The sequence below is a fragment of the Mustela lutreola genome, chromosome X (assembly GCF_030435805.1).
Source record: "Mustela lutreola isolate mMusLut2 chromosome X, mMusLut2.pri, whole genome shotgun sequence".
Lineage (NCBI taxonomy): Eukaryota > Metazoa > Chordata > Mammalia > Carnivora > Mustelidae > Mustela > Mustela lutreola.
Genome location: NC_081308.1, coordinates 36,425,726 through 36,440,824, shown reverse-complemented (window position 1 = coordinate 36,440,824; position 15,099 = coordinate 36,425,726). Strand labels below are relative to the sequence as shown.

The window sequence follows — 15,099 nt, the reverse complement described above, 5'->3', positions numbered from 1 at the left end:
AGGCACTTGAGCAGAGGCCCCGAGAAACAGAACCCGGCTGGGGTGGGTGTGGGGGGTCGGCGGGGGACAGGGGCCAGGCCTCAGGGGCTGAGCAGCGGCCCAGGAGGCTGGGAGGGCACGGGCATTTGAAATGTTTCTCCCCCGCATTGCCCCCAGGTTGCTAGGGTAAAATCCATAAACACACCGATGGGCCTCATTACTGATTAATGAGCTCCCGCTTTGTGTCTGACAAGCTTTGGACTCGAACCAGGTGGCTGGCTTCCTGCCTTTCTTAACAGCATGTTCAAAGCTGCCTGCTTCTCCCCTGGCCCCAGGCTCCCACAGCACAGTCCGGTGGAAGGATCCCGAACCCTGGCCTCCTCCGCCGAGGCCTGGTAAACTCTGCTCAACTCGCGTGTCTTCGTCTGCCTATCCGGTGCTTTCTGATTCAGAGGCCCCGGGGACGGGGGTGATGGTGGCAGTGCCCCCTCCCGAGCCTGACCTAGCACCTGTGCCCTTGAACCCATCCTCGTCAGCCATCTCTGAGGTATTTCCTAATTTCCTTTTCTTTTTTTCAAGACTTTTTTTAAAAACAATCTCTACACCCACGGTGGGATTTGAACGACAACTATCTGAGATCAAGTGTCACCTGTTTTACCTACTAAGCCAGCCAGGTGCCCCTCTGCATTCTTTAAAAAAATTTTTTTTTTAATTTATTTTTATTTTATTTGACAGACAAAGATCACAAGTAGGCAGAGAAGCAGGCTGAGAGAGGAGGAAGCAGGCTCCCTACGGAGCAGAGAGCCTAATGCGGGGCTCGATCCCAGGACCCTGAGATCATGACCTGAGCCGAAGGCAGAGGCTTAACCCACTGAGCCACCCAGCCGCCCTTAAAAAAATTTTAATATTTATTTATTTTAGTGAGCAAGAGAGCAGCCCGCCCTTAGGCACCTGTAGGCAGGGGGAGGGGCGGATGGAGAGGGAGAGAGAGAGAGAGAATCCCCAGTAACCCCCAGCTGAGTGGGGACCCCTACATAGGGCTGCATCCCTCAACCCCTGAGATTATGACCTAAGTCAAAATCACTAGTCAGACACTAAACCACTAAACCAACTGAGCCACCCAGGTGCCCCTGTGTTCATTTTTAAAAACGAGTTTTATTGGGGTACCTGGCTGGCTCAGTCTGTTAATGGTCTTCCTTCAGCTCAGGTCATGATTCCAGGGTCCTGGGTTCGAGCCCCACATCAGGCTCCCTGCTTGGCAGAGAACCTGCTTCTTTCTCTCCCTCTGCTGCTCCTCCTGCTTGTGCTTGCGCTCGCTCTCTCTCTGTCAAAGGAATAAATAAAATTCTTTTAAAAATAAAAAATTTTAAAAATTAAAAATAAACTAGTTTTATTAAAGTAGATGCTACATACAATCAAGGGAGCCAATTTTAAGTGTACCATTTTGATGAGTTTTGACAAATGTATGCAGAAGTGTAACCACTATCACAATCAAGGCATAGAAGATTTTATTATTCTAAAAAAGTTCAGTTGTGTCCCTTCCCAATGCCACCCCCATTTCCAGGCAACCACTGATCTGCCTGCTGTCCCTGGAGAATAGATCTGTCTTTCTATAGTTCCCTATCAATGGAATCCTACAGTGTGGACCCTTTTGTGTCTTGGTTTTTGGTTCAGCATGTATTTTTTTTTTTTTAAGATTTTATTTGTTTATTTGACAGAGACAGCCAGAGAGGGAACAAAGCAGGGGGAGTGGGAAAGGGAGAAGCAGGCTTCCCACTGAGCAGGGAGCCTGATGTAGGGCTCAATCTAAGGACCCTGGGATCATGACCTGAGAAAGATAGACACTTAATGGCTGAGCGCCAGGCGCCAGGTTCAGTGTGTATTTTGAGATTATCAATGTTGTTGTGTGCATGAATAGTTCATTTCTTTTTTTATTGATGACTAGTATTCCATTGTATGGATATACCACAACTCCTTTATCCATTCACCTATTAATGGGTATTTCTGCCATTTCCACTTTTTTTTTTTTTTACGCTATTAGGAATACAGCTGCGGTGAACATTTGTGTACGTGTCTTTGTGTAGCCTCCTTTCTCATTTACCCATTGCTCTTGGGTAAATAAGAGCAGAGTAGCTGAGTCGCATGGTAATTCTATGTTTACATGGCTAAGGAAGTGCCAGACCATTTTCCAGAGTTGCTAAAACATTTGCCATCCCCACCAGTGACGTAGATAAGCGCTAGTGGCTCCATATTCTTGCTGGCACTTGGCATTGTCAGTCTTTTTCATTTTGGCCATTCTCATTGGTGTGTAGTAGCATTCTGTTTTCCTTTAGCTTGTTCTCATGAGATATTTTCAGCATGTGAAATATTAAGATCCTGGGACTCTGGGACCATGACCTGAGCTAAAGACAGACGCTTTACTGACCGAGCCACCCAGGGGCCCTGGACACTTCAAGTAATGTAATGTGACAGTCCTGGAAGTCGGAGTCTTCCTCCATCCAGGGTTGGTTGTTGCTGCTCCTTACCCTCGTTGCTTGTTTCTGAACTGATTCTATAGGGTATGTTCTTTGTCATGGGTGGCCACTGACGTCTCTGCTCGCTAGCTTAGTGGCCAGCTTATGAATGGACAGAGATTTCCTCAAGTGTCTGGAAGCAGGAGGTCCCCCAGTCATTGCCAGCGGGTTCTATGGGTATGTTAAGACACACTTTCAGCACCCAACCTGGTAGCTGACAGTTCTGTCTTAGCCTTTGTTTCCTGCTTGCACAGAGTCTCAAGGTCAGCCCGAGCTGAGAGATTAGGGCTCCTTCAGGCCTTTCCTGGGCAAGGGCACAGCTCTACGCATACAGATGGCCTTCTAGATTTCTTCTTCTTTTTTTTTTTTTTTTAAGATTTTATTTATTTATTTGACAGAGAGAGAGAGATCACAAGTACATAGAGAGGCAGGCAGAGAGAGAGAGAAGGGGAAGTAGACTCCCTGCTGAGCAGAGAGCCCGACGCGGGGCTCGATCCCAGGACCCCGAGATCATGACCTGAGCCCAAGGCAGAGGCTTTAACCCACTGAGCCACCCAGGCGCCCCTGGCCTTCTAGATTTCTAAGAATATGTCAGATCTTTTCCGAGCCCCCATGCACATCTTCCGTAGCCCCTCCTCTTCTTGTTGTCCCTGTCTCTGCTGACAACACCTTCAGCTGAATTGGGACTTTTTAGGTGATAGGAAACAGTTACTCGTCAGCGAAGTCAACTATAGGTCCCACGGGCAATCAGAGAGACAGGCCTTGGGGTCTTGCTGGGCCACAAGAGGCAGAAAGGAGCCCAGACAGCAAGCGCCTGAGACCCCTCTCGTGGCTTCTCCCTTGCTCCTGGGCAATCTGCTGTCTTTCTTCTTTGCCTGATGACTACATTTCCCTGATGACTACATCTGCTTACTCATTTCATTCATCCTTTCTGTTCCCTCCTAACTTCTGCTTACTCATGGCCTACCCACATCATGACCTTTTAGCTTCTGCTCCCGTGATTAACTGATGAAAACCCCAGCATGCCCTGGTTTCAATCACCAAGTGTGAGAAAATCTCCTGCTCTGGGGTCATCTATTCTGGGATGCTGCCATTCCACCTGTGGATTTATTTTTCTCAGGTCCGAGGCTGACCCTTGCCCAATCAGTTATTGCCAAGGGGGTAGGGTGCAGTCGGGTGTTTTCACCGCAAAACACCTTCCAGAAGCTGTGGGGCGGACAGTTTGGTGCCGAGGACTGGCCAACCTCACGAGTGACACCTCTAGGACCGTCATATAGCTGTGGCAGAGTGTAATAATGATTCAGAGCCCAGTGCCTGAAGGTAAACTGCCTCAGTCTGTACCCTTCACTTCCCAGCCATGCGTCCTGGGAAGGCTGGAACCTTCTTGGGACCTCATTTCCCTTATCTGTCAAATGGGAATGGTGAAACCAAGAGTCGGTAGGCTTAACTGACGGAGCCACCCAGGCACCCCTCACCCAAATCCTTTTAAAGATCTCATCTGGACTGCCTGATTGTTTCTCTCTGAGAACCTGGCAGGCACTCCCAACTCGTGTCCTTGCCTTCACATCTTCCCACTCTGGTTCGGTCTCCCCACTGCCCCCAGAATCGTTTTCCTAAAATGCACAACTGGTCATGTCGCTTCCTTCTGGAAAAAAATTCCAGTAGCTTCGGATGCCTGCAGAATAAAGGCTAAGCTCCTTAGCATTCCTGGGTCGGCCCCCACGTCTCACTTGAGGCAGGAGAATGTACTGGACTATAATTGTGTAGCTCTCTCAGTATTTTCCTCTCAGCCCAGGACTCTGTAGGCCCTCGCCCCAGGGCCTTGTCAGGAGTGGCAAAAGCTGGGTGGATTGAGTCCTGCTTCAGGTGTTTAGGGAAAGCCTGGGCTGACTGGAGAGGTCATGATGGGTGCCCCGGAGGGAGGGGCATCCCCCAGAGCAGATGGGAGGGGACAGCGCAGAGGCAGGGACAGAGGTCAGCCACTCTGCAAGCCATGGGGTTGCTCTGCTCCCTGGCAGTGCCCTGGGAAAAGTGGCCTGACCCAAGAGAGTTGGCGAGATGGTGCACCTGAAGGGCTGGGGGGACTCCAAGCTCTGGGACTTTCAGCCTGAAAAAGATTCCTAGACTCCGGAATAGCCGAAGGCTCCCAGGCAGATACATAGGCTGGATTCCAGTATATGAACTTTAAGAAGTACAGGTTTGTTTACACTGAACATAAATTTTCATGGTCCAGGAATACCCATTTTTCCCATTGAGAGCCATCCCCTCCCCACTCTGAATAAAGGAAATGGGGAGGCCAAATTATTTTGTGGGAAGTTTGCTTAGCAAAAGTGGTAGGCGTGACAGAGGACTTCAGCTGCCTCCATTTTATTTTATTTACTTATTTATTTTTATTTATTTACTTTTTAAAAAGATTTTATTTATTATTAGAGAGAGCACAAGCAGGGGGAGCGGCAGGTGGAGGGAGAAGCAGGGTCCCGCTGAGCAGGGAGCCCCTCCCTCCCAATGCGGGGCTCGATCCCAGCACCCTGGGCTCATGACCTGAGCCGAAGGCAGGTGCTTAATGGACTGAGCCACCCAGAAGCCCCATATTTATTTATTTTTAGAGAGACAGCTCACAAATGCACACAACCACCCTGGGGCGGGGTGCGGGGGGGGGGGGTGTTGTGCAGAGGAAGAGCGAGAATCTCAAGCAGACTCCACACTCAGTTACAGAGCCTGACCTGTACTGAGATCATGACCTGAGCCCAAATCAAGAGTCAGAAGTTTTAAAGAACCGAGCCAGCCAGGCGCCCCAGCTGCCGCCATTTTGACCTCAGACTCTCTGGTTGGGTTCTTTCCAGCCTGTCTCTTGGCTCGGGTGGAAGACCCCAGGGCAAAGCATTCCCTGATGGGAAATGAAACTACGCCCTCAAGCAACAAGGACTTCCCTGAGCCAGCAAGATCCGCCCCTGGCTGACTCCAAGACAGTGGTCCGTTTGACCCTCACTGCCCGCAGGCCCCTACCCACCCACCTTTGACCTGCATTTTTTGGCCTTTTTTTTTTTTTTTTAAGTTTATTTTTTTAGTAATCTTTACACCCTATGTGGAGCTCAAACCTACGACCCTGGAATGAAGAGTCATGAGCTCTTCTGACTGAAACAGCCAGGTGCTCCCACCCCGACCCCACCGTTTCCTTAGATAAACCTGGAAGTATGTTTGGCACTTTGGAGACAGTCTTTGAGACACTAGTCTGCCCGGTGGTGGCCTCACTGAAATAAAGTCCTTTCTTGTTTCACCTTCATTCGTTTCTCTGCCTTTGGGTTTTGTCAGTGCCCAAGTGGCCAAACCTGGTCTGTCTGGGACCCCTGGAGCCTTGTGTTCTTGTGCCGGTGAACCCCGGCTACAAACATGCCTACCCAAACCCCTTTCTCCTCTTCCCCCTCACCAACAGCACCCTGAGAAGCCAGATAGAAAATGACATTCCCAGACTCCCTTGCAGCTAGGGATGACCGCTGAGGTGGTCAGCTGGTGGGTGGGGTTTCTAGGAAAGCTCTTCAGCGGTCCTTTGTGGTTCCCCTACTTCCTGCCTAGAATGTGGGTGTGGGACTTCCAGCAGCCTCAAGACCGGAGGGAGGGAAGCCCTGCCGTAAGGATGACAGCCTAGAAAGAAAGAACCCGGCTCCCAGAGGCCTGTGGAGCCACCCAGGCGGCCTTGGTTTGCTTATCTCTGGACTGCTTTTAAGTGAAAGAGAAACTTCTATCTTGTTTAAAGCACTCTGTGTTCTGTTTAACAGCCATACCTAATCCTAACTGATAAAGCGAGCACAAAATCAGAGTGCGGGAAAGAGGATCGTCCAGAGGAATCCTTGCAGGCCGGCGTCTGTGTGCAGAGCCCTAGCGCACCCCCCAGAGGCCGCCTGTGGCAGGAGCCTCAAAGATGGCCCCAGATGTTGGCCTCGGGGTATCCCTTCTCTCCTATACAACCCTCCCTCAGGGAATAGGGCTGGCAGTGTAGCTAATAGGATGCTGCAGAAGTGACAGTGCATGACTTCCGATGCATGACTTCTGACGTTAGGCCATAAGAGAAACTGTAGCTTCTACCCTGTTCTCTCTTGGGTTGTTTTTTTCTTTCCTTTCTTCTTCTTTTTTTTTTTTTTTTCTTAAAGATTTATTTATTTACTTGACAGGCAGAGATCCCAAGTAGGTAGAGAGGCAGGCAGGGAGAGAGAGGGAAGCAGGCTTCCTGCTGAGCGGAGAGCCCGATGTGGGGCTTGATCCCAGGACCCTGGGATCATGACCTGAGCCGAAGGCAGAGGCTGGCTCAACCCACTGAGCCACCCAGGTGCCCCGTGGATCATTTTTCTTCTGGGGAGAGCCAGCTGCCATGTTGTGAAGTCACTCCCACAGCCCTAAAGAGAGGTTCACATGGTGAGGAACTGAAGTCTCCTGCCAACAGCCAGTGTTGACTTGCCAGTCATGTGAGTCAGCCATCTTAGGAGTGGATGCTCTGGCCAGTGGAGTCCTCAGAGACAGCAGTCCAGTCTTAACTGCAACCTCATGGGAAACCCCGAGTCAGAACCACCCCGGGAGGCTCTCCCAGCCTCTGGACCCACAGACACTGGAAGATGGTAGAGTGTTCAGTGTTGTTGTAAGCAGCTGAGTTTTGTTACACAGCTGTAAGGAACCCATACCCCACCACGCGGGGACCCCTCGGTCAGCTTGGCTATTGCCTCTGGCAGGTGGAACACTAGGAGCAGAGCTTCCCGGAGAGGGTGCCGTGGCTCCCTAGGTGCTGAGAATGCGTTGCAAGTCCCCTCCAGGAACTGATGGTTGTACACTTCCTTATTTTTTTTTTATTTTATTTTTTAAAGATTTTATTTATTTGCAAGTGAGAGAGAAAGAACGAGCCAGGGGGAGGAGCAGAGGGAGAGGGAGAAGCAGGCTCCCTGCTGAGCAGAGAGCTCAATGTGGGGCTTAATCCCAGGACCCTGGGATCATGACCTGAGCTGAAGGCAGGCGCTTAACCGACTGAGCCACCCAGGCGCCCCACTTCCTTATAGTTTTATTTGCATTTTATACAAATTATATGTTTTCTATCATCACCAAATCCTTTTTTATTACCACAATTATATATTGTAAAGGAAATGGAATCGTTTATCTTTTTTTAACCAAGGCTTTTACTGACCCTCTGAAATGAATGATGCAAATGTTATCATTTTCTGTGTGTGACGAGGTTAGGAAGCCCTGGTCTACATACACTCCCTGCTGACCATTCTCTTTCACAACCTGTTCTGTCCTCAAGCGGGGTCATCACGCCCTGACCTTCTTGGACATGTACTCACATTTCCCTGAAACTACCACTCTGGCGGACTTGGCCATGGCCCACATTGCTCAGCCAAATGCTCAGACTACCACCTCTCGTTTCGGATGGAGGGTTGGTTGCTCTGGTTGCCGAGGTGGCCCGTTGATGTCTCCAAGACTACAGATCCTCGCTTCTCAAGTTTCTCGCATTGTCTATGCAATCAGCTCCACTTCTCAGGGTCACACCATCTGGTTAGAGCACAGTCCGGGCTGAGGTTTGTTTTGTAGCCTGGGGAAGCCCTGGGGGGGGAAAGCTTGCTAATCAGAAACGGCTGGTAGCTGTTTCTTCCTCCTCTGTAGCATCTGTGGTTCCCAAAGTGAGGTTCCAGGACCACCAGCAACAGCAGCACTTGCGACCTTGTTAGAAATACAAATTCTGGGGTACCTGGGTGACTCAGTTGTTGAACATCTACCTTCGGCGGGGAGGAGGTCCTGGAATTGAACCCTACATCAGGCTCCCTGCTCGGCGGGAAGCCTGCCTCCCTCTCCCACTCGCCCTGCTTGTGTTCCCTCTCTCACTCTGTGTCTCTCTGTCAAGTAAATAAATAAAAATCTTTAATAAAAAAAAAGAAAAAGAAGTACAAATTCTCCTGGCCTCCCCCTTAGACCAATTGAATCAGAACTCTGGGGGTGGGGCCCAGCATCTTGGCCTTTAATGAGCCCTCCAGGGTATTTGGAGGCCGCTCCTGGGAGAACTTGCAAAGCTCTCTTAAGTCTTTCCTGGGATTTAATGAGAATGCATCTTCCCTCTTAACTGTAAAGTCACTCAGCAAGGGTAGCCTTGACAAGAGCAGCCTCTGCAGCCCTGTGGTATCTCAGCACGGCTAGGCAACCCCTAGAGCTCTTCCAGGTTGGAGACAATGGTGGGGTGGGGGGTCCCTAATCTCTTAGGAAACTGGGTAGACAGAGATGGGCTCATAAACACTGCCAAGAAATCGAGTCCCTCCGAACATCGAGCTCACAAGGCGAGCTTTTTAGGATCTTTTTTTTTTTAAACCCCAGGTGCAGGGGGGCGAATTAACAATCCTCTTCTGTTTGTGTCAGATTAACAACACTGATCCCCATAAGGCCTGTTGTGTGCATGTGTGCGCGTGTATTCATCTTCTCTCTGGTCCTGCCCCCGTCCCTTTCCCCAGAGACAGTGGTTTTAATGTAGATCTTTTCCTTTGTATGGGATCTTTTCCATAAACATGTTTTTTTTTTTTTAAAAACATTTTATTTATTTATTTATTTCAGAGAGAGAAAGACAGAGAGCTCTAGAGAGAGCAAGCACAAATGGGGGGGGGGGCAGAGGGAGAGGGAGAAGCAGGTTCCCCCCTGAGCTAGGAGCGCAGTGACGTGGGGCTCCATCCCAGGACCCCAGGATAGTGACCCGAGCCAAAGACAGATGCTTAACCGGCTGAGCCACCCGGGTGTCCCATAGTGTTTGTTGTTTTAATGTGAATTGTATAGCCATGTAACACATGGAAAAATGCACAAATCCTAAGGGCCCAGGTGGCTCAATTTTCACAAAATGAACATACCTTTATAACTGGTTCCCAGCTGGAGAGAGAGATTCTGACCAGTGCTCTTGGAACGCCTCGTACCCCTTTCTAGTCACTACCTCTCCGAGGGTAATTTGTGTCCAGACTTCTAACTTCCCAGGTTACATTTCCTGTTTTTAAAATTTATATGAACTGTGCCTGTATGTATTTTGAATTTACATTAATGGTGTTGGCTTGTATATATCATCTTAGTTCTTACCTTTTTTTTTTCCACTAAGGATTAAGTTTTTCAGATCTGTTCCTGTTACTACGTGTACGTGTAATCCATTACTTCTGATCACTGCGGGATATGCCAGGATGCATCTCCACCATCCTGAACCATGACCCCTGTCCCAGTGACAAACTTCCAGAGTGCCTGGGCATCCCCGCCCTCATAAATTGGACTGGGACAAACACCTCGTGCATCTCCCTCGTGGCTCTCCCTCATGGACCTGTCTGAGTCGTTTCGTGGGATTCATGTTGTGCAAAAAGGAGTTCAACATGGCACGCTGACTGCTTCTCCCTAAAAAGGCCAGCTATCCAGGCTGGCCCTTGACTGTGCCTGGGAATCAGGATTTGGAGAGGGTTCCCACCATTCCCTACCTGATGAGAATGGCTCACTGTACCTAGACTCTTTACGTAAACAGTGGGGTTCATGCTGAACTCTTGCTTTCTTTCTGGGAGGTAAGAATGTTGGTACATGCCAGGCAAAGTGTGCCTACCTGAGCAACCCCCCACCCCCAGCGTGGCCAGTCCGTAACGGGATTCCCTGGTAGACACCCTTTCGCACATGTCATCACTACACATTGCTGGGGGGAGTTAGGCACGTCCTGTGTGACCCCAAGAGAAAAGGAGTCTTGGAAGCTTATGCCTGGTCTCCCTTGGGCTTGGCCCCATGAACCTTTTCCCTGTGCTGATTGGGCTTCATGTCCCTTCACAGTGATAAATCTGAGCCATGAAGACAACTATATCCTGCGTCTGGTGAGCCCTCCAAGTGAACCAGCCTCTTCTCTCTTCCCACATCGACTTGGTAAATCATTTGGATTTGGCTTTTCTGTGTCACGGAGTCCCTGACCTTATTCTGCCTTGAATGCCATTCTCTTCCTTCATTTACTTCAAAACTGGATTCACTGTTCACCTACAGAAATTTCCACCACCTGGAGGAAGTTTCTAGGGAGCCAGGGGGATGCCCCCTCCAAAGTGAAACACCAGCTGGAACCCCTCATACCACTTAACCATCAAGAAAAAGGCACGGTGTTTCATATTGAAACAGTGGAATAAAGTTCCCTTCTTTCCTTCTAGGCTCTCGACTGAGACCCCCTTGTAGTACAGGACAGAGTAACAGGAGAAAAACAAACAGAAGTTTAATAACATGCGAACCTCCCGTATACATGAGACACCCAGGAAAACTGAGTAACTCCCCAAAATGGCAGAAGCCAGCCCCTTAAATACCACCTCCAATGACAGACAAAAGCTGCTGGGTGTGGGGAGTCAGTTAGGGGAGCTGATCCGAAAAAGCACAGTCAACAGGGGTAAGGTTGTTACACAGATTAAAGTCACGGTCATCTCTATAGGTGAGCTTCTAAGGATCCAGAGTCATCTCCCTCTTCCTGGTACAGCCAGAGAGACACACTTGCGAACGGAGATGTCTCTGACATCTCTGACACCTGTAAACCTCTCTTATAAAAGGGTGGCGGCTCCTGAGTTCCCTGAGTGGCGGTTGTTGGCAGTTTCTTGAAAATAATCCGCCTATCAGGATTCCTTATGCCAAAGAGACATATTTTGGGGTGGCAAATGATAATGCCCAAAGTGTCATTTTGGACTCTAGAAGCAACACGCAGCCCATTCTAGGTGAGACAGCCACTCCGAGCGGACCCAGAATAAGAGACAGCTTAGCTGGGATTAAGGCTCTAGTACCAGCCTCTCCGCTCTGATTTTCTCAAAAGTCCCTCTGGATGGAGATGCTGTACAGAGCACCTGGCAAGTGCAGAGAAGAGACTCAGACACAGACCCTCAGGGTTTGAAGCAAGCTTGTGCCCTGATCTGCAGCAGGATGCCTGATCACGGAACATCCTCAAAATTTTGGTTCACTGCTTACTTTTAGGAAACTTCCCATAGACAACCACACTCTGTGGCCTCGAGTTTCTTGCACTGAATCTGTGTTTTCTTCAGCTGGGTTTGGAGCCATTTGCCTGGCTCAGCGATCCACCAGTGCTGACTTTGTCTTCGAACTGGTTGTGTGATCTTGAGCAAATGAATTCATCAGTTGAAAAGTGAGAGTAAGGGATGCCCGGGTGGCTCAGTTGGTTAAGCGGCTGCCTTGGGCTCGGGTCAAGATCCCAGCGTCCTGGGGTGGAGTCCCACATCGGGCTCCTTGCTCAGTGGGGAGCTTGCTTCTCCCTCTGCCTCTGCCTGCCACTCTGTCTGCCTGTGCTCACTCTCTCTGACAAATAAATAAATAAAATCTTTTTTTTAAAAAAGATTTTATTTATTTATTTGACAGAAATTACAAGTACACTGAGAGGCAGGCAGAGAGAGAGAGAAGGAAGCAGGCTCCCTGCTGAGCAGAGAGCCCGATGCGGGACTTGATCCCAGGACCCTGAGATCATGACCTGAGCCGAAGGCAGCAGCTTAACCCACTGAGCCACCCAGGCGCCCCAATAAATAAAATCTTTTTAAAAAAAAAAAAGGAAAAAAAAGTGAGAGTAAAAAATACAGAAATAAAAAAATAAAAGTGGGTGGCTTAGTGGGTTAAAGCCTCTGCCTTCAGTGCGGGTCATGATCCCAGGATCCTGGGATCGAGTCCCGCATCGAGCTCTCTGCTCAGCAGGGAGCTTGCTTTCCTCTCTCTGCCTGCCTCTCTGCCTACTTGTGATCTGTCTGTCAAATAAATAAATAGAATCTTAAAAAAAAAAAATTTTTTTTAAAGTAAAAAAAAAAAAAAGAAGAAGAGAAAAGTGAGAGTAATAACACTTCCTCGCGGCGCCAGTTTCAGATAATGTGTGTAAAGGATTTAGCACGGGGGCCCCCAAAACAATAGTGTGTATTCGCACTAGGTCGTTAAGAACATAATATGGTGGTTCCTCAAGCAATTAGACATTAAAAAAAAAAAAGAAGCGTAGGCTTACCATATGATCCAATAATTCCATTTCAGGGTATGTCCCCAAAAGAATTGCAAGCTGGGACTCAAACAGATTTGCACGCCCACGTTAGTAGCAGCATTGATCACAATGGCCCAAAGGTGGAAACCACCTAAACGTCCAGTGATGGGATGAATGGATTCACAAAATATGGCATACGCATCCAATGGAATATTATTCAGCCTTAGAAAGGAAGGAGATTTAAAAATAAATAAATAAGAAAGGAAGGAAGGAAGGAAATTCTGACACATTCTACAATATGGATGAACGTTGAAGACTTGAGGCTCAAGTAAGCCAGATACAAAAGGACAAATATTGTAGGATTCCCCTTGTATCAGGAACCCGGAGCTTACCAGACTCATAGAAAGCAGAAAAGTGGTTAACCAGGGGTGGGGTGGGAGTGAGAAATGGGGAATTATTGTTTAATGGACACAGATTTTTCAATTTGGGATGGTGAGAAAGTTCTAGAGGTGGGTGACAGTGATGGTCGCTCAACATCGTGAAGGTACTTAATGCTACTAAAAGGTACATTCAAAAAATGGTTCAAGTGGAAATTTTATGTGATGTATATTTTACCACAGAAGGTATGCAAATAAAATGTAATTAAGGTTGCTCTAAATCTAGGTTGTGAACTTCTCAAGGCAGTGAGTGCATCTTTGACTTCTTTAGTGTCAATTAAAAATATTCATGGAAGCCTGACAACCTTATGTTGCCTGAGATGGAGAGCCTGACCCCACAGAGCTCATGTTCTAGATGAGTCTACCTCTTTCCATAGTGCCTGGTGAAATGTATCGGACACAGGGTGAGGGTGTGTTGAGTGGCGACAAACATTTGCACAGTATCACCTCTAAAGCAGGCTTTAGGATTTTCTGAAGGCGAGGTCCTTTTCCTGCTTAGCTGTGGTAGCCAGCCTCCAAGATGGCATCCAGTAATCTCTGCTTCCTGGTATTCGAGCTTTTGTGTAATCCTCTTGTTGGGTGTGGGTTGGATTAATAAATAGAAGAAGGCAGAAGTGATGATGTGTGATTGGAAGACTAGGTCATAAATGGTAGAGTGGCTCATCTATCAGTATCTGTCTCTTTCTCCCCCTCCGTACGTATCACTGGGGAAGCCTTGTCCAGAGCAGCCCTATGGAGAAGCCAAGGTGGCAAGGAACTCGGGCCCCCGGCCACCAGCCACACGAATGAGCTTAGAAGCAGATCCTCTATGTTAAGTCAAGTCTTGGGATGGTATAGTTTGAGAGCAGCCTTCCCCCCAAGACCCTCTGAACCAGAACACCCAGATCCCTGGCCCTCAGGAATTGCGTGCCATGATAACTGTCCAATTATTTTAAGCCACTGAGTTTTGGAGTCATTTGTTATACAGCAACATATAACTAATATCTTCCCCCATCACTATGCGGTGGTTCACGGTTGAACCCTGCAACTATACTTTCTGGACTCAAACCCTGGGTAGACCACTTCTAAGCTGTGTGACCTAGAGCATGTAACAATTTTCCTGTGACTCAGCTTCTTCGGTTATAAAATGGGGGATACGACCTCATTAGGTTGGGAGGATTAAATAAATGTGTATGAAGTACTTAGCAAGGCACCTGGTATATAATTAGCACTCCATAAATGGCCACTGCTATTGCTGCCATTATTATAGGTGATGGGAGAATGGTACAGAGTGTTGACGTTGCTCTTGACTTCCAGAGAAAGAGGGCAAGGAGTCTTTGCAAGTGCTCCTGAAACAGGCCCTCATGGTTTTGCCTCGAAGCAGAACATGATTGGCTTCTGCTTACTGCAGATGGGACCATGCCACCCAGAGTGAGGAGAGGCAGCCCTTAGGGACGGTTCCATGGATGCCAGGCTCATGGGTATGTCCAGTCCTTGGGTGAAGCAGGCACCATTCAGAACATGTGTTCCCCAGGCTTTAAACATCCCTGCTCTAGAAAATGAAGTCAGAGAACGCTTTAGACCGGTTGGACCATGACTACAATGAGAAATGCTGGGATTTCTAGGTTCCAGGATTTAGTCGCCATCATTTTCCCTTTTCCCAAAGCAAAAACATTTGATTCCAATTTATTGAGAGGCCCCAAATAAGCTTTTTCCCTCAGTTGGAAGGTATGATGTAGCGTGTCCACTAAAGGAGAGAAAGGGTGGGAAAATGTAAACAGGAAATGTCTACCATTGAAGCGAATTGGGGGGAGGGGGAGGATGGGGTCCCTGGGGGATGGGCATCATTGATGAGATGAGCACTGGCTGGTCTATACAACAGATGAATCACTAAATTCTACCTCTGAAACTAATAAAAAAAATTGAATTACTAAGTGAAGGAAGCCAGTCTGAGAAGGCTACATTCGGCATGACTCCAACTCTATGACATTCTGGAAAAGACGAAACTATGGAGACAGTGAAAGGATCGGTGGTTGCCAGAGCTTAGAGGGGAGGGAAAAATAGGCAGAGCGCAGAGGAGGTTTTCGGCACCGCAGTTAGTCTGTGTGATACTATAATGGTGGGTACATGGCGTTTTGTCAGGGAGCCCTGTGGCTCAACTATAGACCCTAACAATTAAACCAGAAATAGACAAGCCGTTTAACTCAGGCTCTAACTAAAACCC

General features: G+C 48.4%; 1 long non-coding RNA gene across 1 annotated transcript; it reads left to right on the top strand.

Annotated features, from left to right (window-relative positions):
* LOC131821914 (uncharacterized) lies at nt 1-11,827 on the top strand. The gene is made up of 2 exons (XR_009350017.1): nt 1-526; nt 9,598-11,827. It is a non-coding gene; the product is annotated as an uncharacterized LOC131821914 (long non-coding RNA).
* The last annotated feature ends 3,272 nt before the right edge of the window (nt 11,828-15,099 follow it).